This window comes from Equus caballus, chromosome 17, assembly GCF_041296265.1.
Source record: "Equus caballus isolate H_3958 breed thoroughbred chromosome 17, TB-T2T, whole genome shotgun sequence".
NCBI classification, from domain to species: Eukaryota; Metazoa; Chordata; class Mammalia; order Perissodactyla; family Equidae; genus Equus; species Equus caballus.
In genome coordinates this window covers 93,413,926-93,439,517 of record NC_091700.1, presented here as the reverse complement: position 1 = coordinate 93,439,517, position 25,592 = coordinate 93,413,926, and positions in this window count along the sequence as shown.

Here is a 25,592-nt window from a genome sequence, read left to right as displayed (position 1 = left end):
TTGTTTATCCTCGTAGCATTCATAACCATCCAACCTAATCACTTTTAAAGCAGGCCTTTCCTGGCCATGTGATCGAAAGCCCCAAACCCCTCCAACACTACCCTCCCTTCTCTGTAGTATTTTTCTCTCTATTCCAATTGTTCTACCAATTTCTATTTTTATTATTATTATTTGGAAATGTATCTTTGATCTTATTAAGTGGAACTATTATTCCTCTAACCTCTTGGTGTTTCTCTGTATGAATGTATACACCGTTATTCCATAATTGTTATTCCATTTTTACTATTTTTTAGGGTACTATCACAAAATATTCTCATACAAATAACTTTACACTCACAGGAATATTTTTACAGGGTAGATTTTTAGAAGTAGAAGAGCCAGGTCAGAGTCTATACACATTTAAAAAATAGACATTACTAATTGTTTTTCCAAGAATTACTGCTACATCACATTCCTTACTGTTGTATATGCCAATGCCAAATTCCCTATATTCTCAACAATATCTTACAGTATAACTCCATAAATTTTTGCCAAGCCAAATGAGAACTATGTTAACTTGTTTTAATATGTTTTCAGATCTTTACTAGCCTTTAGCCATTTCTATGACTTCTTTGTTATTTAAATATTTATATAATTTGTCCATATTTCTATTTGATTATTTGTATTTTTCTCAATGATTTGAATACTTTTGATATATTTTATGTATATACTATTTATTTGTGTTGCAAATGGCTTTTCTGGACTGGAATTTCTATTAAGCTAAATTTATGCTGTGTTTAGCTGCACAGTTAAAAAAATTAATAATTACTTCTGTTTTAATCTTTTCATTTATGTCATATGGGTTTTATATTATGTTTACAAATTTTACCCCCAAATCTGACAGATAGATATAAAATATGTATCATTCAGCTGAAATTCACAGAGTGTAAGGTTAACAGTTATGCGCCCTTACTTTTTCCATTAGGAGAGCCAGTGTTCCCAGCTCCATCTAACAATTCATCATCATTTCCTTCATGATATGAGATATATTTGTCATTTAATAAAATTCCATATATACATGGATTTACTTTTGGATGTTGTCCTTCTCTTGTGATGTATTTCACCCACAATATATTTCTTTAATTACCGTAGCTTTATACTGTATTCCCATGAATGCTTTATACTGTATTCCCATGAGGGCAACTCCTTTTCCCTTTGTTATGCCTTATCAGAATCCCTTTTCTTTCTTGTGCCTTTCTCTTCTGGATATCCTTCCCAAAACTTATGTAAACCAATAATCACTATTGTTCTTTGTACAAAGAGTGGTTTAACTTTATACATGATGAAGTTTTTAGTGAAGCAAAGCTCATTGAATTTGTTGCCTTTTAAATGAGTTCAACCAGCAATCCTCTTTTTAAATAGAATACTTGTAAAGTATATAATAATCGTTCTCCTACCTTATTTGTGCTTCTCACTGTGTAAAACAATGAACACTACTTAAAAGCAAATCAGTTTCTTTCTTTATGAACAACAACTGGCATATTTGAAACAGTTTTTAAACTTCCCCACAGTTTAAGTTTCTTTTAATTCAGCAAAACAACAATTTTCTGCATCTCCCTTTTAGTCAGCTCACAAGAGAAAAAATGTGCCAAAATTGTTCAAAATCACTACTTCTTCTCAACACACTTTTCCTTTAATCATTTTCATGTGTTTAGAAGGAAGTAAATACAACCATAAATATTAAATTCGGAGATTTTTCTGAGTCTCAATTCTCCCTAACATTGAGCGGTCACAATGGTGGCCACCTGCTTTTGATACTGCTGTGGACCTTGGCTCTGCTATTTGCAACATGAGCTTGTCTTCCTTCTGCCTTTCTCATTGGCAGTCTGCCCCAGGACTTTAAGTTCCATTACTTCCTCTAAATCAGAATATTCTAAAGAGTTTTTTCCTACAGCCTTCTATCTTTGTATACTAGCATGATTTCCACTCGCCTTTTTGTTGGATGATTCATATCAATACCATTCTTCCAATTCTAGTTCTCCTTTATAGATCCATGCACAAAATTCTGAAAACAAAATTTATTGTAATTCCCTACTAACCAGTTTCTTCCTCTCAAGGGTCCTCAGTTTCTGTTGATATTATCATAGCTATCTCAGTAACTTCTGCTCAATATTTATGGTTTCATCTCTAATTCTTTCATATTAACCACAAGCATTCAATCAAACAACTAAAATTGATTTTCTTTTCATAATATCTTTTCTAATTTTCCCTTCTTTTCCATTGCAACCATCATCGGCACATTCTGGCCTATTATGTCTTTGCTAGAATGTTGTAATAGCCTTCTGCTAGTCCTTCTTGAATTCAAAAATATTCCATGCTGCTAAATTAATTTCCAAAAGTCATCTTGCCACTGCTCTCCTAAGGGGAAATAGTAGTTGTTCAATAAATATTTGTTGACTGCCTGCTTGAACTTTTACTGACTCCCCATTACCAACGGCATAGAGATAGAATGTTCCAAGATGGCTATTACGATTTCTGTATTATGTCATAATTTGCGTTGCATTACAATTTTATCCTTCTTGAAATCTCTCTTCCCAGACATGATCTGTGGTTTTCTCACCACCCTGTGATGCATCTATTCCTATGTCACTACATCCATAACTTGTCATGTGTGCAAAAACTACTTCAGTTCTTTTCATTCGAAGGCTGTATATTCCTCAAGTAGAAATGTAAAACTGACTCGCCGTGAGAAGTTCTCTATTGTTCCAGCTCTCTGGGACTTGTTCTTTGTTTACATTATTTGTGTTATATAATCCACTTATCATTTATCTTCTGCCTTGTATTATGGTTATCTGTGTCTATATATTATAGTCCTAATTAAACTAAACATAAAATATCTGAGTTGTATCTTCATTTTTTGGTACTTCTAAGCTTGTTGTAGAGTGTCTTTTGAAATTCTAGTGCAGCAAGGTGGAGTGGAAAGAACATCAGGGCAGAAGGTTTGCACTGGATCCCTGGGTCTTAAAATAAGACCTTTTGATAATTCTCAAAATACACGTTTCTAGTCTCATTGTCTGACTCTTACATCCATACATTCTACTCCTCATATTTTCTGTTACCTTCGCACAAACCTGGTCTTGTCTGTCGTCCTGAAATATACTTGCGCTCCTTTCTTCCTTGTAAAATTCTATGAGATTCAGACTGTAAGACATTGGGCTGTACTTGTTTTTACCTCAAGATTATTTCTGTGTTGACTGCCCCGTTCCACCAACTAGTGGCAAAAATGATCCTACTGACTCAAATAAAATTCAATCAATCTCAGATTTTCTGCATCAGGGTTTCCTACCCCCTCTTTCTCCCTGTGACTGCGTCTAGGTTTCAGGGTTTTACATAACAAGCACGGTGGTGAGTTAGCTGGCTCAGTGGTGCTCATTTGGCCACCTTGCTGATACCAGTCATCTGGTAATTCTCTCACCAATATTGGTATCCATAGTGGTGTCTGCTTTCTTACCCAGACGTGGTCCAAATGGCATCCACTACTGCAAATTTTTGTCCTAACCTCAAAGAGCTCTAGGGTTCTTGGACTTTCAGTGCCTCAGTTATGCAACTTTCCATTACTGCTTTTGTTTTATTGGGACATTTAGGGCTCTATGTTGTCTCTTCTACTAGGCACACCATAAATTCACCTCTCCCATGCCTACATCTTCCTATCACAATAAAGAGGAGACTCCCAGTTTGGCTCACTCTTATTTCAAGCTCCATTTCCACATCAATACTGGTCCCCGTCCAGCAGTAGTCCCGTCATCTCTCTTTAGCATCATTTTACTATGCTGCTCCGGGGTGCCCCAAACACGTCACCATTTGTTTTAATCTCTGCAATTTTCTTCTTCTAGGTTGTGTTACATGCTAAGTAGCTTTATCACATATCTTACATATTTTGCCAGCCCTGACAGAAAGACCAGAGGCAGTCTAGGATAAAACTTGAGCATGAAGAAAAAGGAGAAGCTTTTAGCAGAATTCCAGCATATGTGCATTAGAGATCTGTATTAGCAATGACATCTTTTGGATCCTCTGTTTCTATTGTTCAAGAAAAATTTTCCCTAATATACTTTAAACAAAATTTTACTGAAGTATAGCATAAATACAGTAAAGTTTACAAATGATAAGTGTAAAAGTCAATAAAGTTTTTAACTATAGCAATCATCCAGATGAAGGAAGAGCTGATTGTCATCAGCCCATCTTACCCCTTCCCACTTACAACCTGGCTCTCCAGTCACCATTATACTCACATCTAACTCTCTAACTTAGTTTTTCCCATATATATAGTTTATACTCTTTTGGTTTCTTCCACTTGAGATTCATCCTTTTAGATTCTTCCTTATACTTGTTCGTTCATTCTAATTTTTACAATTGTATGAATATGCCACATTGTTTATCCATATATTTTGTTCATAGACATTTGGGATGTTCTCAAATTTTAGCAATTATGACTGCTGGTGCCATGAACATTACGAAGATATCTTTTGAAGCACGTGTATACATTCATGTATGCATATATACAACCTTCTGCTGGGCATGACTAGGAGTGCAAATGCTACATCAAGCTATATCTTTCAGCTTTATTTGATATTGGTGTTTCACTTCACTTCTTAGCTTCTAGCACAACAGAGCTTAACAATTTGGTCAATACCTTGAGGAGAAACCTGTAGAATCTAAAGTTCACTTTTGTTTGTCTTCTTACTCACCGAGATATTAGCCTCTTTGTTCCTGGCTGCCTTGATTTCTTCATACTGCCATTTTTGTCTCTCCATAATTCTTAGAAGATCAAAAGCTCTGCAAGCTTCTCTGAATTTTAGTACCATCCCTTTGCTTAATTCTTAGCTCCTTATCCTATATCAAAAAATGGTCCACAACCTTAGGGGAAAGTAGCTAAAAAATGTCAGTCTACTTTTCCAAAAATTGCTTCAAGATCTTGATAATTGCATACCTGGTCTAATATCTTCATTTTGTTTTGTTTGCTTTTGATAGGAAATTTTATCTAGTTTTTTCAGTTTCTCTCAATGGGGGCATTGGTCTTCTAAGAACTATTTCTCTAACACATTTCCTAGAAAGATTAAAGCATCTCTAGTTGAAAGTCTTTGGGTGACGGATTGGTTGTTATTCCAGGTTTCTTCAGTTGAAAGAGCTGAAGTATGTCCCACAATGGGAGGCATAATATTGTATCTGACATATGTGAACTATAGAAGAGAATTCATCTACTGAAAAGCACTTCAGCCAACGAAGTGGTATATTTTGAGCCACTGATCCCAGATGGGCTAAAATAATGAGTATGATAATGTGTGTCCTTGTCTCTACATTCAAACATTTTGAATAAAGCACCATTGGCAAACCATTGCAACTCTCTGTTCAAATTCCAGATGGTGGATTGCTTCCAGTTCCAATAATTCCACGACTTACAATTGCCATAGCTTTGGTATTAGAACTGAACGTTTACCTTATAAACTGCCATTTACAAAAAATCCATGTTGTCTCTCAAACTATTATGATTTTGATATCATTAGCAATGTCAGAATATAAGGAAGAGATTCTAATCAGTTCTTATATAGTCCTTGAATGGTGCAAAGATTGTGAGATACTATCAAGAAAAACGAAAGGTAGTTGAAGTGAAAACAGATGCAAGTATAAACATGTTTTTATGAGTACAAACATGTTTTTACTTGTAAAAGAGGGAGACCTTCTCTAATTACTGGGCACATTATATGTAAATCTTTATTGATTTATTCAACAAATATTTAATATACAGTTGCACCATGCTAGACAGTACTTGTCACATAAATAGCGTTCAAGTATATGAAGTACATTTGTTGAACAACCAAGTTTGTTACATCCAGATTCTGTCTCAACATACATTGAATTGATGAGTTTTACAAAACTTTTTAGAAATCATAAAAAATATTGTTTGAAAAAAATTGCTTGCACCCAAAGCAACCATTAAAGACATGATATAATTACAAAAATATAAAATACCGATGGTGGGGTGGAGTAGAAATCAATCTCATACTTCCAACGGAGTTTTCCACTTGTCTAGCAATTATCATAAGTGCTTCCCCACCACCGAGAGGGAGAAAGGAAGCTGCTGTTGCTGCCACTTCTGTGTTGTATGTTGCTATTTTATCCAATCTATTCCTGTAAATAACTTCTTAAAAACCTTAAATATCCATTTCAAAAGCACTCCTTAAAGCAAAGTACCCACTCATCCTTCCTTCTCAGAACCTGGTACGTATTTCAACTGCCAAAAATTCACAAAGGATGGAACGGCCTGCTGAGAAAATGGAAAAAAATAGAACTACCACCCATGGTTACATTCAGGTACTATGGTTTATTTTCTCTTTAGTGATGCCAATACATTGTTTTAGTTAATTCATAGACCCTTAAATAGAAAGGAAGCTGAACTGGCAACAAAATGTCTTAAATTTGGCATAGGTAAATAAACATATCTATGCTTTATTACCATGCTTTATCACATATATGGGCTTGCGGTATTTTTTTTTTAATGAGTGTATATAATATTAACACTCTTGGATGGCATTTGAGAGAATACCATCTTATGTCAGAAGTAAGATTAGTTATAAGCTATTTCAAATAGATATATTTCAGTTAAAATCATAGGGTAATAATGCATGTCTGGAAATCTTCATATCTGTGTGCAGTCCCAGTTCTGACACTAACTGCTCTGTTCTATGGACAGGCCACATTATAACCTCATAAGATGGAGAGTTGGAACCCATGATCCAAGAAGTGTCTTTCAGCTCAAGTGTTCTATTTCCTGCTGCCTGCCTGCTGCTAACATAGGCTTTTACTCACAGCTGGATCGTTGCAACATAATTCTAGCTAGTTTGTTGTGTTTCTGAAGTTTTTATCATTTTCCATCCTACCAGGCCCCATCGTGCCTATTGCTGCCCAACTTATCACACATCAATTATTTGTTTCTCAACTATGTTGCCTGTCACATCAAGTATGAATTGATCTCTTTGGCTGTCAACATCTACAATAATCCAATGCACTCCTATTCTACCATTCCAACTTTATATTTCACTAGTTCTCACAATGTAGCCTCTATTCCTACCTCACTGGGAAAAGCACATATTCTTATGTGTTTTTATTTTTCATTTTTCTCTTCAACCTCACTTTTAACTCATTTATCCATTTACTTCTGTTGTTCTTCACAATCAAAATACTTTTTCTCTTCTCCACTTCTCCACCATTTCAATAGAGCATCGTCTTTTCAATGGTCACCTAAAATCACTTTAGGCTGTGCTTTTTATCTTTCTTAACACCTATTCAAGTATGACAAAGTGTTTGTAAATTTTTTCTCCCTCAAATACATTGTAAGCTCGTTTGAAGCTAGGACAGTGCCACAGATTGTGCAGCTTATGTAGGGGAGGAAGACATTTCCTCTACCTGCTCTGGGTCCTTCTGGCCGGAAAACAAATTAAATTCACATGAGACAGAATAACAGGAGAAAATTAAACAAAGCTTTATAACATGTATACGTGGGAGAGGCTCAGGCAAACTGAGAAACTCAGCCAACTGGCTGAGGCTACCTGTTTAAGTATCTTCAACTACAGACAAGGAGGACGTTTGGGGTAGTGGTTTGGGTCTTCAAATGGGATGAAGGCAACCCACATGGAAAAGGAAAAGCAAATGTTTGGTAAATAGAACTTTGATAAGAGTGGGCTTAGCAAGGATCCTCCCAGTCTACCGAAACCCAAAGTTATCTATAGTGATGGCCTCTCCTGGGGACAGGCCTTTATTTTAAATTTCTTTTAGGCAGTTAGGGGGGAAAGGTCGAATGTTCTTGCTGAGTCTAAGCCTTTATTGTCTTCAACTCAAAATAGTCCGCGTACCAGAGTGGTCAATCTTGGGGTGGCCTTCCCTGAACCCCGTCACATAGATGTGGTTGGCTACACCATAACAAGAGGAAAAATGCTTTTTTAATTCCTTGTCACATATTCCCATAAATCATATATCCTATTTAAAGGTAAGAAAATACGAGTTTTGAAACAAGACATTTAAGGATACATGTTAGATACAAGAAGGAAGTATCTACTCAAACTGAAATTTTTCTAAGGGGCCTAGAATCAGTTAATGGACTCTCATAACAAGGTGTGTAAGAATGGAAATATATAGGAGGATGCTTTGAAAGGATTTGTTTGTTGTATCCACTCAAGGAGGCTGGGTTGGTGGGTTTCATGTTTCTTAATTCAAACCAAGTGAGAGAAGCTTCAGTTAGATCATTCATAAAGCTTAAGCTCGTCTCCTACAGTTGGGAGACAGGTGTAACAGTCTGGGTTCTCCTATAGTATAGACATCTATGGATAGACAGATAGATAGATAGATAGATAGATAGATAGATAGATAGATAGATAGATAAAGACACTTTAAGGGATTGGCTCACATAGCTGTGGAGGCTGGAAATTCTGAAATCTATAGGGAAATCTGACAGGCTGGAAACTCAGGCAGGAGTTGATTCTGCAATGTTGAGGCAAAATATCTTCTTCTCTGGGAAACATCAGTTCTCACTATTAAGGTCTTCACCTGATTACATGAAGCTTACCCACATCATCAAGAATATTCTCCTTTACTTAAAGTCTGTTGATTCTAGATGTTAACTACAACTACAAAATACCTTCACAGAAACATCTAAATTAGTGTTTAATTGAATAACTGGGTAGTATAGCCTAGTCAAATTGACACATAAAACCAAACATCACAGGAGTAACTCAATTTCTGCCTGAGAAATCTCAAAGGCAAGCAATGCTTTTGGATGTGATGATGGGCATAAATGAAAGGTAACTGCTCCACTAGGATTGGACTGTTCTACTGCAGTTTATGTGGTCATCATCAACCTGAGAGTGACCCAGAATTAAGTCACCTTAATAACTTCTGTCGAATAGGACTACCTAAAAGAGAGTAGATCCCTCATTCCAGAGTTGCTGAAGGCATCACAGGATCCCTAGAGACTAGGAAGGAAGTAGATAGTGAGCCAGAGAATGATGCAATAGCTACATCAAAGACTGTAGTTGAAATGGTTCTGGCAATGGGGGTTAGGTCTCCAAAGTACCCCAAGTGCCCATTGAAAGAAGAGGCAACTACATACATGATCCACTACCAGAAAACTAAAAGTCTGCATTCAGCAGCTCCATTTGTAAAGTAAGACTTTCTTGCTCCCGTTTTCTCTCCTCCATGCACATCCCTCAATACCGAAGCAGTTAGAAATTGTACCCAATGAGTGAGGAGGGAGGTGACGAGCAAGCACAAAGAAGCCAAGCATAGCTCCTTCCCAGGCTGCAGGAGCCAGCTTAGAGCCAGCTGGAGCTGGAGAAGTGGAGGAGCTTCAAGTTTAAAAGAAATCTTAGTTTAACCGTTTCATGGGAAAGGACATTCTAAGAAGCAATTTGAGATTTTTGGGAATGTTTCTTAAAGTTTGCCAAATATGTGTTATTAGAAAAGCCTTAAGACTATCAGAATTTTCAATCAGGGACAAAGGAAGAACTTTCCACAGCATAAATTTTAAAAGTACAGTGAAAGTTACAATAAAGTTGTTTTGTGATAGCTTCCCATGACTCAAAGTTGTGCAAAATACTGACTGCAATACTCCATAGGTGGCAGAATATGTGGTACCAGAAACATCTAAAATAGAATATTAGGCCAAGAGTGCTTTAGAAGTTAGAGATTATACTAAAACTTGCAGGCTTGGAGAGATAGAAAGGGGGAAAATGAGCAAGTGTAGCTTGTTTGGTAGACTTGGGAGGCCGGTCTCATTGGAGATATGGGCTTGTATTGTAGGGTAGTGGCATACGGTAGTCTTTAACTGATAGGATAAGAACTTTAATTTCACAGGCATCTGACAGTCTTCAGATGTTTTGAAAGGTAGACCACAGTGATTCAATCTGTAATGAATTTGCAAATCTCTAGTGGATATATTTATATATAAATATATCTATATACAGCTGTGTGCTGTTATGTATCTGGTATTACCATAGTATTTGATGTAAATCAGTCATCTTGCATATTTTAAGCTACCTTCATTTTTTTTTTTTTCTGAAAGAGAAGCATTCTGAAAAGAATAAAATCCTAGAACTTTAGAATCTAATTTCCCTAATGACTTTCTTCTGGTGGCGTATATTGAGAGAGCCAAATAGAAAAATAAAGATAGAGTTAGGAGAAAGATGCAATTAAATAACAAGAAAAACATGAAATTGGTAAGCCAAGGGTGGGGACAAGGGAGTGCCTTGGGTCTCCCTGACACCTTATATTCTGTTGCTAGAATAGTGTTCTGCACAGAGGCAACATAGTCCCTCTAAAGCTATATACTTCTTCCTTCCGGCTTCTTTTTTGACCACCCCTGCCTATGTCATGTTTCTTACTGTGACAACAGAAGTTCTCATGAAACATGGGCATTGCCTCTCTCTCACCTCCCACTGACTATGAGTCACCAGTTTTTCTTGATTTCTCCATGATGAAAACCAAGTAGCATTTTGAAATGGCATTCATAGTCCTTTATGAATGAGCCTCTGATTTCCTTTCCAACCTCATCTCGTACCATTTTTCTGCATGTACCATATATTCCAGTAAAGCAGAGCTATAGAAAAATCACAATGACCTAGGATAAATTTAGGGTCTGGATAACACTAAGTCATTGTTCAAACAAACTACCAATTTTTGGAGAAGGATTCATTGTGGCTACTTTCAATAGGGAAATGAAAGCCTATATTCTTATCAAGACTAGATGACCAGCAGCTAGTGGATAATGAATGCTCGTTGCTTCTCCTGGAGGAGTAGAGAGTCATCAGATCTTGGTGCCAAATCGTGCTGGCTTATTATCCAAGATCCGTTTTAGTCACATTAACCTCCAGGACATCCTTAGAACAGAGTGGTCACGTTGCTCATCTGTTCCCACACGCCTGACCCAGTCCTTTTCTCCACTACATGTGACTTTAGAAAGGATAGCAAAGAATAGTAGGCAAAAGCCTAGACTTTGGGTTAACTAACAATGGGAATTCTTTTTCTCCTTTATACCTGCTATCCATGCTACCTTTGGAAACATTGTATACTTAGTCTCTCAATGCCTCTAAATTTTCTTCTGGAAAATTGGATTGCTACTTCTGATTTAAAAGAAAACATAACTAAAAAAGAAAAACATCTAGAAATTAAATAGTTTGGAGACTGCTGCTGTAAATTTTGAGGATCTTAGTTTTACAGATAGGATTTTGCTTTTACTTTTAAATCCAGTAGTGCCATAGAGGCTATGTTCAAAATTTAGTGATCTTAGTTTTATTTTCCTCCAGCTCATGGAAGATCCAACTTTCGCCTGATTTATCCTCTTCTTTTATACACGTGCTATCACCAGAACCATCATGGACTCCATTCCATTTATTCTTTAAATAAATGTGCTTACTTCATTTTCAGACTTGAAAATTAAAAAAAAAAAAAATCAAACAAACATAAAGCATGGAAAAAGTATTTAAAAAAATGCCATAGTCTATTAAAAGAACAACAGCAAAACACAAAAACCCTCCTATCTACATTTTATTTAATGTTATCTCTTTATCTCTACCCAAATTTTTGTTCATAGTTGCAATCATTCATCGGGTAAAATTCTATGCTCTGCTTTACTCGGGAAACAAGGAAAGTGAGCCCCTTACTACAGTATTTTAAGTGCTTCGTAAATATAATTTTAATGGCTGCAAAACCACTCTCCATTTAATATTGATGTCCTGATGCACTTAATAATTTCTATTTGTACTTGCAGATTTTTTCTAAAAACAATTGTTTTTAACAACTATTTCTAAAAACTCGTGATTATAAAAAGTATTTGGAGAATGTCTTTATGCTTACAGATTATTATGATGTTAGATGATTTTTTGAACTCTGCTCAAAACAGAGTGAACTGGTAAAAGAATATCATGCTTTTTACACTTATTTTCATATGTAACACTGACGTTTATGCTCTGCTTTTAGCATGTCGTTATACTTAGAGACATTATCTATACAATTTTCTTTGAACATTTATTCAAATAACATTTTAAATTTATTATTACACACCAAGCACTATAGGTGTTGGTGATACACTTTTGAACAAAAGAGATAAGATTCCCTGTTCTGGGAGTTGCAATTTTAGTAGAGTGAGACAGGAAGTATATCATAAATCAAGTAAGAAGAAGGAAAGTGAAAGATTGACAGAAAAGAAGGAAAGGTAGGTAAGGAAGAAGGAGGGAGAAAAGGAAGGAAGAAAGGAGGGAGAAAATGTGAAACAAAGAAAGCAAAAAAAGGAAATGAAGAAAGGAGGTCTAATAAGGAAAAAGGCTCTGCAGACAATTGTGGTGGATGCTAACATTTAGTCAGCCTAACTAGGAGCTAATTAACAAAAAATTTTTAAGATATGACTAATGGATTGAACACCAAGTTTAAAATGAAGGCAGTCATACGTGCCTGGCCAGAGGGTTAGGAAATAATAGTTCAGAGTTCAGAAGTTTCATAGTAAAAATAAGCAAGTGAAATATCAATGACTTATAGTAAATTCAAGACTCATACGTGACTAAAATTCAGTGTCTAAATGAAAGCAGTGTAACCTGATGAACGAGATCCAAAGCTTACCCAGTGTCACAGTCTAAATGGTATCAAAGGGATTCCTCAACTTTCTACACTTTAGGGGATAATCTGCTTAACCTCAGACGCTAAGGAGAGAGGACTTTTGTGAAACCCTTCTTTCCTTACAACATCTTCAGGACCGTGAGGCACAGAAACCTATCTGTCGTCTTGTCAATGCAGATTGGAATGCTGGCGTGGGTATTAACTCATGAGAGCATTACTCGGGAAAAAAATTAATCATTTTGACTTTTCATGGATATTTGAAAGGAAGAAGTCTGATTAGATTATCAAGTTTATTTCCCACAGGCCAAAGCAAGAGAAGCAGGTAGAGAAGGACACCTGGCTCATAATTTTCTGAGTGAGGGTCTTGGTGTCTCCTAATTAGAATGATTGAAGAACATTCCAAATAGATTTGTTTGTTATCTTCTTCGCAAATGATCACTGAACATAGGATAATTCAAAGGGACTTCCAAATGCAAATATCTCAATTAGGAAAGACACGTTTCCAAGAAAGATAATAAGCCTGCAATTGATAAGTTGGTTACTAAAAATATTCATATTTCAGTACCAGTGTTTTGAAAGTGTTAAATAGTAAGACCATTCTTTTCATTTATATGGCAACTGATTAGGATTGTGTGAAAGATATTACTTCTTAAGCTGAACATTTTACCTTTTTTTCTTTATCCCATTTGCTTATTTTTCATTTGCCAGGAAATTTTCCAATTTGAGGGTGAGCATAGCATTAGAATTGAGCAGTTGTCTGCATAGCAATATTTTTGAAAATTAATTAGGCATTGAGATAATGATCCTTTTTCCTCCTTGGGATTCTCACTTGCTTAGAAATAGTGTGAACTATTTTTTTCTAAATTGAGGGGTGGCTTTTATAGAACAATGAGAGAGCCGGTTAAGTGTGGGCGTCTTTTGTTTTAAAGTGCTGTCTTCTATTGTGAAATTAAATTAAGCAAGTCATGTTCCATATTAATGCTATTTCCCATTTCTTAATAGACTCATATTTACAGTGATATAAGAAATATCTGGTTTAAATTGGTCAGTGGGTTTCACAAAAAAGCGTAAGTTTGTTCATCTGCTCCTCAGGCTCTAACACTGGGGACTAAAGTTGGTACATTTTATGATTTTTTTCCCCTCCAGTGAGTGGGTAGTTGCAATGAGTGACTTTGCCATCCTTAAGAATCAGTCTTTCTCAGCCTGAGCTGTCTAGAAGAATCCGCCAGCCCCAGAGATTCTGAAGTAACTGATCTGGGGTGCTGTTTGGCATCGTATTTTATTAAGCTCCCTAGTTCACACCCACCACTCATCCTTGTCAGGCCAGGGCAAGAGGACAAGTGGAGGGGTTGGCTCCATAGCCAAGTGGTTAAGTTCACGAGCTCTGCTTTAGCAGCCCAGAGTTCACTGGTTTGGATCCTGGGCACCAACCTACACACCGCTCATCAAGCCATGCTGTGGAGGCATCCCACATAGAAGAACTAGAATGACCTACAATTAGGATACACAACTATGTACTGGGGCTTTGGGGAGAGAAAAAATAAAAGAGGAAGATTGACAACAGATGTTAGCTCAGGGCCAATATTCCTCACCAAAAAATAAAGGCCGCATATCACATGGGGAAAAAAAAGAAGACAAGTGGAAGCTCACATGCAGCATTTCCAAATATTCTCGAGTTCTACATTAAGTTATCAAACTCTAAGTAAGAAATGTTTGATCATCCTACCTTGACAAGCAAGCCCTCGTTAGGATTCAAAAGACCAGGTTCACATGTTGAATTTGAGGACGCCTACGAGTTCTCACAGGAACATGACATCATGGAGTGAGTCAGACTGTCCCATCCAAAGACCTTCCCCCATTGCTTCTCTTCCCACCTCCGGCTCTGTCCTGCACTGTGACAAACAAGTGAGGACAACACACCCTACCCATGTGTGGACACCTTGGCTGCCTGTTGGGCAGCTCTTGGAACTAAGGGTGTGCAAAGCAGACATGACACTGTCTGCCCTTAAGAGGGTGGACGTAGGACAGGGCCACTGCAGGTCCTTGGGTTGGGCTTGGGCCTTTTCCTCAGGGAATTCTAGAGTCCTGGGTACCTAGAGCACAGGGTAGAAGGAAAGAGATACAGGCTTGAGGTGGGTCTGACCCTTAGGGGAGAAGCTCCCCCTGAAGAGAATCAGAGCAGGTCTCCAGAATGAGTCCTGGCAGCACTAGTGAGGAACCAGGATTGAGAACCACGGCTCCAAACTTCTGACCTGAGGCTGCTTAGTGCTTTAGGTTCTAACAAACCAATGCACGTCATTGTACTACTTAGGAATGGCATCCCTAGGCTTCGTGAAGGACTAATCCTTAGCATCCCACAGCATATTTTATTGTAGTATTATCTGAAACTATACCTTAGGCATATCATTACAGACACATAATTCTAACCTAAAAATTAACCCTGATTTCTGTGTGAATGCATAGGCATGTGTCTGTCTGTCTCTCTTTGTCTCTGTCTCCATCTCTGTCACTCTGTGCCCATATCTTACAGTCTTTTGTCGTCCATTTTCCTCCTTTGCTTCTTGTTCTTTCTCTCTGCGCTATGTTTCTCTCACTCTGCCACTCTTCATTGTGCCTCATTCTCTATCACACACACTCTCATTCACATACAGCCAAATGCACACACACAGGCACCAAGTAGACTGAAAAATAGGTACATGGAAGAGTTAGATATAGACATGACTGGATCAAGAGTAGAGATCTACAGGTATAAACATACTTTGCATCTAAATCAGAATGCTCTTCCTCGCTGAACAAAATTCTTACAAGAGAGTTTTTCACTTTTCACATATTTCTCTCAGCTGGAATAAAATAGGTATAACCGAAATACCACCATTTTAACTAAAAAAATAGGCTAAATCCAATTAAATAAACACGCAGCTTTTATTCCTTTGGGGAGACAGATGGCATATGTCATTTACTTACAGAGGAGAAGAGGGGCATTATTGAGACAGTTTCGGGGTAATTAATTGACAAAGCAATGATGCCAATGGCCAAATGTGAGATGACAAAGGGCTGTGTCATTTCATTAAATAATTGAATGATTCTTGTACCCTTTCTAAAATAGGTTAAATTATTTGATTCAGAAATACGTCTTTTTAATTTCCGCAGAGATTACTGTGGAAAGAGTCACATTAAACAGAATGCTGTGGGCTGTGGATTTATTATGAAGCAACCACTTCCTGCTTTAATTTGGAAGCAGATCTCTAGGCTCTGTTGTTTTACTTCTTCCTTCTTAGATGTTTATACATTTCAAAATAAAGCCACGATGTTGAAGTTTAAAAAAAACATACAAATGGTACATGCCACTTCCTGTAGTTTATTTTCCCATTTCAATAACTGCGTAAACATTTGTATGGTTCTTCTTTTTATTTTGGAAGGGAGAACTGTTGGCCTTTAGAATATAATTTAAGGAAAACCAACCTATCAATACACATACAAGATAATCTGCTTAGATCTAGCTAGCAATGTTGAGATTTGCTTGGTAATCTTCAAATAGATTAATTCTAATAGATTAATAGAGAGTAAATGAATATTTGTTCATTTTGTCTTATCATTGTATCTCTGTATGTTAATTTCCAACCACGCCTAAATCAAAATGGTTCTTTCTACTTAATTAATTTGACCAATAATTACCTGTGACTTTTACTGCCATTGTAAAGTAACTAAAAATTGAGTTTTCTTTTCAAAATTATCACAATGTGTAAACATGTATTATCTATATTCATATAGCTTATACATCTATGTATATACAGACACAACATAAAGAATATTTATTCTCCTTGTATTTATTATCTGATGCCTTTAATTTATGAGTTGAGAATGTCACCTAACGTTTTTGCAATACACTGGCAAACAATATCATGGAAAAATTTGTAAATGCAAACTGGCAAATTTTAACATCATTTTCCAAAGAACCACATTGGCTATTTCCGAAATATTCGGACTAAATTTTGCTTTAATGAGTAAGTTTCTGAAACAAAATTATGGAATATACATCTTTAAGCAGAATATGTGGTGGAAATTATAAAGTTTCTGTATCTTAAACCCCAAGTGCTTGGCAAGAACAGAGTTAGAACTTTGTGGATGAACAAAAATATATAATTTTATATGATAATTCAGCTTTTTAATCTTTTGTCTTTGCAAGTCTAACAGAATTTAATGGTTTCATTACTCTCCTTTATTTAAATCCCAAGAGCTTCAGGGCTTTCCTATGAAGGGGCAGAGGGATCATATCTCAAATGAGAGCACAGCGCAAACTCTGCATTCACAAAAGGGAATTACAAGGTCGATTCCAGAAGTTCCTTTTCAATTCCAATGAAGCTGCAGACTCTGTTTTCTTTTTTGGAACTTTTTAAACAACAGGGTATTATTTCCCATATTTCATTCATGAAATGGATGATTTAAAATCGTTTTCATGGTTAATGTCTCTGCACCTTGATTTACCACAGAAAATATAAGAGTCTGTAGATTGCCTCTACAATTTATTCTGAGAGCCAAAAAACACTTGAATAAATGCTTTCAAAGCTAAGGCAGCTGGTTGTCAATTAAGTGAGGCTTTTTATTGGCTCTCTGGTCTTTTCTCAGCACAGATTTTCTTCATTAAAGTTTCCCCCCCGTTTTCCTGTTTCTGAACATGGTTTTGTTACAAGAGAAGCAATAAGAGCAAGCTATTACACAGTCTGATTCATACTCCTTTAAATATTTTAGCTTTTGAGCAATAAGATGTGGGCTGGAAAAACTTGAGGTTCAATTCCATATGACTTAATTCTTAAATGGGATGTTCTAAGTACCAGTTCTCTTTGTAAAAGACATGATATATGGCGTATCCTATACAGAAAATATAGATGTTTAAAATGCATGACATCACAACATTTACCTATCGCTGTAAAATGTTTCCAACCGCTTGGGAGGAAAAGATCTCAACTGATTAAGAAAACAAAGGTTTTTTTTTTTCCCTCCTTTTCTCCTCTTTATGACGGCAAGAAGGCAAGGAAGGTGATTAATGTGGTTTCAAATATCATAAACTTGGCAAATGCATACCAATGAAAACTGCTCAACTAAATATGTAGCTTTCATTCTTCAACAGGTTCATTTATATTCATAATATGGCAGCATCTACGAGGAGGATTGTGTGAACCGAGTCACTGGAATCTACACAGGGACACACAGCAGTGCGGTTTCCTTTTTATTTACCCATTAATTCCAGCTGGTTGGTTCCATAGACTAAGATGGGGGAGGGGAGGAGGAGAAAGACTTGTCTAGAATTATACCACTCCTTAAGATGAAAGGAAATGGGCAAGTTCAGAACTCATGTACGGCAATGCTATTGACTGGCACCATACAATATAAACCTCACGGAGCAGTTTCATTCACTGGTATCTTTATAATTTTCCCCTCACTTTTTTATTTTCAAAGAGATTGTGTGTGTGTGTACATGTATATGTGTATATATACTTTTTTTCAAGCAAGCTGAACAACCTTTAATTAAAGCTTTTTTTTTTTTAAACCTGGGGAAACAGTCCATTCAAACTCTCCTTTCCCTGCATTCCTTCCACCCTTAAACCTCTCCCAATGAAGAATGAGCCTTATTTGCATGAAGTTATTCTAGCATAAAATTATTCTTGCTGAAGGAGCATCAGAGGAGAAGTTGAGATAAGCCAGCGCAGACCACTATGTATGGTTATTAGGGGAGAACCACCCCCCCTCCAACCTGCCCCTCATGCCAAAGGCTTCGCACAGAAACCACCAGATGGTGTAACAGAGATACAGATGAGGTGCAGCTGTGCAGGGAGGGATTCAGGAAGAGCCATTTCGAAACACTGTGCCTGAAACACTGGGGCTGCATTGAGGTGTTTGATTTTGGAAGAGGCTCACGGAAGCACCGTTTCAAAAAGCAATCTTCACGTTTACTGTGTACATACCTGCCCACTTATTAAGAGAGAGAGAACTCAGGGCCTTGTGTTGGAAGTGAAACATCCAGGGAAACATCCTCTTCTTCCTCCTCTTGTTACAAACTGAGGACTGTAATGGTAGATCCCAAGGCATAGCAAAATGCTGTGCATGCTGTATGAAGTGGGTCATGAAACCAAAGAATGGGGGAAAATAGCTTTCTTGTTGTTGTTGTTGTTCTTTTTTCTGCTATTGCTTCTGATCTTATCTCAGGGCTTTGTAAAGACAAACGTTGCCCCAGTCAATGGAATAAACAACATTGCTTAGCGCAAGTGTATATTTGTCGGGAAGGTTCGGTTGATTGTTACATAAGTGTTACAAAACTTATTTGCACTTCACTTATACAGTGTTCCAGCAGAACCCAGGTAAATGCCAATAAATGTTTCCAGTACTCTGAATTATTTTAAAGATTCAGATTTAGTAGACTTGCCAGCAAGCCAATTGTTTTATGTAAGGGCTATGCAAAGGAACTAGAAATCGTAGGCGTTTTATGTCTGCAAATAAACCTGAAGTTTCTGCTTAATCAACATTTTTGAGTGTAATGTTGACACTCATCGTAGCCAGACAGACAACTGCAATCTTCTAACACCCTGAGTAGTATTAAAATTGTTAATTATTTTAAATAAACAAAGCATTATTTCGAAAGTACATGAAGTTAGTCAAAGAGATAGTTTTCCTTTTTCTGATTTTGCTTAGTAATCCAAGTTACAAATTTGGATTTTATCAATGTTGTTTAATACCAGAAGGCAATCATTATATACACACATAAATACACATATGTGTATAAACACCAAATACACACGTGTATACACACATATGTGTGGAATACGTAAATCTAAATGTGCTTTTGGAAAGCGTATCTTACATGTTTTTTAAAAATATATTTCTTATAACAAAATAAGAAATCATCTAGGAGAATACTGAGGGGGCCTTTTCCTGAAAATTGGTAAGTCTTTAGGTATCTTTTTCCAAGTCTCAACAGAGTATGAAAATCTGGACTTATTAAGAGAAGTCCTTTCACTGGCTTAATCCCAGAACCTTGTTACTTTACTTTCTGCTAAAAGGACATCTGAATGCGAAAGTGCCCCCAAGAAAATTGGATCTTCAAAGCATTCTCAACACTATCCCGCCTGAGCTGTAGTTCAGGATGTCAAAGTCACAGCACGTATTCCTGTGGGATGAATGGCACAATGGAGAGAGCTTCTAAGAGCATCACTGATCATCGGGGTGCGGCTCTGTTCTCGACATTTCCCTGCCAGTTTGGATGCTGGGTAACAGGCTGAGCTGAAGGCAGGCCATGATTCCATGGCCTCCTCATTTTCTTCCTGGTCTCCTGTCACTGAATACACTCCAGAGTGGGAACACAGTTTTTATCATCCAAGGCAACGTGCATGACATCTCTCCATGGATTTTTCATTGATATATTGTTGTTGGAGCGTCTGCTGAGGGGTGAGGCTCAGCTGTGCCATGTTACAGCAGCTGTGGGTGTAGGAACTGCCTGGGCATGGCCAGGGAAACTGCTCCCTGTTTGGCAGCACAATGCTGTCCTCAGGATATATTGCAATATACATCTTAGAAGCTCAGCTCCCAACTTGGGTAGGCTCTAAATGGAATATTCCATTTGGGATATTTTTCTTTTCCCCATGCTTCCAGCAATGTTTTACCTCTCATTTGAAATTCAAAGATATGTCCACCTAGAAAATTTCTAGGTGCCTTTTTCAAAATAAAACAAAAATAAACAAAATATGTATACATATATCCATATAAATACTATACATACATTGTTGTCGTTAGTGCTACTCAGTTGATTCTGACTCCTCACGACACTGTGTCCAGCAGAGCTGAGGCCTGCCTGGTCTTTTTGCACCATCCTCTCACCTTCCAGCACTATATCAGACAAGGCCCCACTGATATTCACAGGATTTTCATGGCTAATTTTTTCATAAGTGGGTGGCTCTGTCCTTCTTCCTAGTCGATCTTAGTCTGGAATCTCTGCTGAAACCTGGCCACTTGGGTGACCCTCATGGTGTCTGAAATACCAGTGGCATAGCTTTCAGCATCACAACAACATGCATCATCACAGTATGGCAACCTACAGGTGGGTGGTATGCTTCCCTCACTGGGAAACGAACCCAGGCCACTGTGGTGAGCATGCTGAATCTCAACCACTAGACCGCCAGGGCTGGCTCATATGTACACACACACACACACACACACACACACACACATATTTGGTGGAAAACAAGCTTTTGTAATGAAAACGTTTCAGTAAGAAAATACTATTTTTAATTATTCTATGAATCACTTTTTTAATATCCAAACCAAAGTTGTTTTTAACTCAAATGTTGATGTTTGGATATTAAATATCCTAATTTGGGCGGATGCAAGGGATGTTTCTGCAAGTGGAGAATATCCTCAAAAGGCAGCAACATCTGCTGCTTCAATTTTTCAATCTCTGAAATAGATAAAGAACATTCAAGAAAATTCTCTTTTCCTCTCTTAATATGTAAAGTCTTCCTAAATGGATACCATCTCAATAAATTATAAGTAATTCTTTACTTCAAAGTCATGCCAAAAATATATACCATGAAAGATTAAGATGCATAAAAGCTATTAAGTAAAATAATCCTTACTCTACCTTCTAGCTTTATATCCTTGCCAGGTCAACTTTTCTTTCATCAACCTTATAGGCTAGCTACTTCTGACTTCCTGTAAATTCTATTACATAGAAAGAATGATATTGTACCTAGGATACCAAGCTCTAAATATTTTAATTACCCTCATGTTCTCAGTGGAGTTTTCCCTAGACATTTTCTGGAAATTACTCCATTACCTCATTCACCACCACCTGGATAGCACATGCTGTGCTGGTTTAGTAAGGGAACTGGGGAGAGGTATCAAATACGATCACGGAAAAGCTATGCCACATCTTGCAGTGATTGGGTTACAAGTCTCAAAAGAGGACACTAGGATGCGTTTACTGAATCTAGTACATATTGCAGATATTTTCTAATCATCAATTAATTAAAATTCACCCCTCAGGAATTCAAGATGGTATCTTCATCTATTATCTCACAGAAAAAGAGAATTTTTCACGCACTTGAAACTTTTCCATTTTTTATAAATCAGTGAAATATTCAAACTGAGTAGAATTAGAGGCTTAAGACATAACAAAGGAACTTCAGATCTTATTTTCCTATTGTTGGCTAGTACTTAAAGGGCTTGTCAGTCTGTCTACTAAATCAGATGTTCAGTATTCATTGAGTACATTTTATTCTGATCATTCTAAAACATACTAACTTGAGCATGTGGGGCAGAAAGTAGGCACCAGTGAATGGTAGATTTTTATCCTAATTCTTATTTTGCCTTTTATAAAACTGAAATTAAACACACATGCTGTGCCGGATACTGTGCTACGATCTTTCTTTAATTTGTTCTACAAACCTGCCCGATGGGAACTGTTATCCCCACTTTCTAAAAAAGAAATTGAGGCTTTGGGAAGTTAAATAACTTGTCCAAGAACACTCAGCTGGTACATCGCAAGCAAAACTGTTCACCTAAAAACTCTACGTTCTCCCTTATGCAATGCAAAATTTTACTTTAATACAGACACGTAACAAAACCTATTAAACTGGAACGAGTGATCAGTAGCTGTCAAAAAAACAGAAGATGCATTAAGGAGAGTGAAGGCTGAGAAAAAAGTTCTGGATTCAAGATATCAAGTTATGACTTCTATTTCACAGAGCAGTGTGGAAATAAAGATTAAAGTGAAAGAAGAAAGAAGTAAGGGGAGCTAAGATCTATTTCTTACCTAACATTTTCCATGCAACATACTAGGCACTTTACATATGTTATCTCATTTAAATAGCACATCCATGCTCCAGGGTTAGGGCTTGTTGTCTAGTTTGAGAGACACGGGAATTATAGGGCACAGCAAGACGAAGTTAAATTGAATTTCACATAGCTAGAAAGTAGTGATGCTTCATTTTGAAGGAAGGTTTTGGGAACCCCAGAAAATGTATATATTTTCCACTGTAGATGGACGTACACAGCTATTCTCATTTGTTTATAAAATGAATTATCTTATAAATTTCTTTGTATAATTCCCATTAAATGCTCCCAATTGTGTAGCTAAACCAATATCTCAGTGTCTAGTCAGGTTTGGGTTTGGATGAGAGAAAAATTATTTAAGGAAAATATAATTTATAGAAAATGAAAATGATGTTTATAAGGCTATAAACTTTCAGAATATAATTTTAGCTACATCAAAGTAAGATGACTGGCCAAACACTCTCCAAGTTATTGTATTTCTAACTGGTGTTAAAAGTTGTCAAATAGAAATTTAATGCCTCCTCCATTCCAAGAAGACTCACATGGGTTGTCTAGCTTAATTCTCAGAGTTAGAGTTCATCGACACAGCATTACAGAGAGTGAGACAGTGACTTACAGATCTCCGGAGCTGAAACCGCTGCTAAGTAGCAGAAATTGCATTTTTAACTCAAATGTCATGTTTTTGATGCTCTCTTCTTTCATTTCGCTTACAATAAAGAAAAAAAATGCCATTGGTGGCAAAAATTATATTGATTCTGTTTATTACATCATGAAGCCACTGAATTCAGTCTTTTCTCTCAACCACATTAATGGGCTTTTTGCATTGTGGCACGCAGGTAGCTTCAAAAACTAAACTTTGATATTTTTGCTTTTGTATTTATGAGAACTAAAACTAATTTTAAAATCTGTAAATCAATGTTGGAGCTGGCCCGGTGGCGAAGTGCTTAAATTCACATGCTCCATTTCAGCAGCTTAGGGTTCATGGGTTTGGATCCCAGGTACAGACCTACACATCGCTCATCAAGCCATGCTGTTGAGGGCTCCCGTATACAAAATAGAGAAATAAGGCTATGGATGTTAGCTCAGGGCTAATCTTGCTTAAGCAAAAAGCAGAAGATTGGCAACAGATGTTAGCTTAGTATTAATCTTCCTCAGCAAAAAAAAAAAAAGAGAAAGAAAGAAAAAGAAAGAAAGATCGATCAATGTCGCTGATATATACAAGGTAAAGTAAAGATTTTATATACTGAAAGAGTGGGTAATGAATTAAATTCAAGAGTTGATTTGCAAAGAAAGATCTATACAATGAGACAAATTCTGACTCTAATCATAGTTGTGGTAGAAGTAAGCATTTCAATGTTTCTTTAAGTTATTTCACGTGCTTTTGTCAAAGAACATGACAATACACAGGACTGTGTAATAACAATCCTATTGCAAGTATATGCTACTTTTTAAAATGTTTACAATGACAAGGAGTTAGAGTGTACACACACATACACGAGTGCACGTGCACTAACACACACACACACGCACATATATATGTGTGTGTTTAGTGATTACAAAATTGAGATTGAAAGACGTTAATGACTTTTTCATGTGGCACGGTAAGACTTAGAACCAATGCCCTGTACTGTAGTCTAGAATCCTTTCCACAGCATGTCTTGACCAGAAATTTCTGAATTAATATTAATGGCATCCAGGAGTTTTCCTGGGGGTCATGCAAAGTTATTCCATATCTATAGGATATCTGAGCTATAAATGCCAGGAAGAATGCTAAATTAATCACAAGAACCATTTAGAATGACTTCAAAGATTCGAATATTTTCTTCATCGTCTCTAAAGCAGAATAAAGGAATTAGTTCTACTCCATATTTAGACCTTTCCAAGTCAAAGTTCTCAAAGCTTGAATTTTTCACAAGGCCTTCCTAATGAGATCATTATTTGTTTATTCTGCTCATAAGAAAGTCTCATATGACCTCTACATTTGCATTGCTAATAGCTGTCAAGAGTTGGTTCCCAGGATCTTTCTGCTACAACACTTTCACAAAATTAATATAGATCAAAGTCCATTTGGGGGAAGAATGTCTGTCGAAACTGGCCAATAAAGGAAAAATCAGGATCATCAGGCCAGTTTCTTTAGCAAGGAATTCAGAATCTTGGGGGAGACAGATAAAACAAATAAGACATCTGTTCAGAAACATGTTTCAGAATGAAATTGTCAAAGCAAAGAAGCCTGGAAGAAAAGAGTTAAGAGGCATGGAATAAACAGGAGTGTTCTTACTCAGATACCTTATAGGGAACAGCCAGTGAGGTAGCATTGCCTATAGAGAGGAAAATGCCTGTGGTCCCATCATGAGGCAGTTTGCTTGAATGTATTTTCCTCATAAATTCTCAGATTTAGTGGGTAAAGCACCTAGAGCAATTGGTGGTTTGGTTATTTATTCAAATCCCATGTATTATGTACCAGAGGTAAGAACTACACAAAGCTTATAATTGTGTGGGGAGAAATACAAATAAGCAATTAAATTAGAAACATGTACAGGCACAACAGTAGCCCAAGGAGAAGATTGTCTGTTCCGCATTTCTACACCAGGAGCCAGGAAAGTCTTCTGGAGGGATAATACTTGGTTCAGTCTTGAAAGATGGTAGTTATAGTCCAGACGGGTAAAGGCGGGAAAGGTATTTCAGAGAAATTGGTGCACAAAGTGGTTGATGCACTCCAGAAAGGTTCAAATAGTTCTTTGTGACTGAAACCAATAATCAACAGATATTCATGACATCACTGGGAAGCAGTATAGTGAACTGCTCTTTAGATAATGACTGCCTGGTTAAACCCTGGCTCCGTCCCTTAGTAGCTGTGTAACCTTGGGCGGGCTATATACCCTCTTTAAACCTTTCTGTAAAAGAAGAACAATAATAGAACCTGCCCCACAGGGGTGCTGTGAAGATTAAACCAGTGAACACTTGCAAGGCATTAGAAACTCTTAGCACATGGTAAGCGCCACACAAAGGTTCTAATCTAAATGTGATGGGCAAAATTCTCCCAGTAAACGTGTTACTAGAGATTTTTTTTCTTAATTCCAATTCAGTAGACACGTGTCCTTTGGAAATTTCCCTTCTTGAAATCTCTTTCTCAT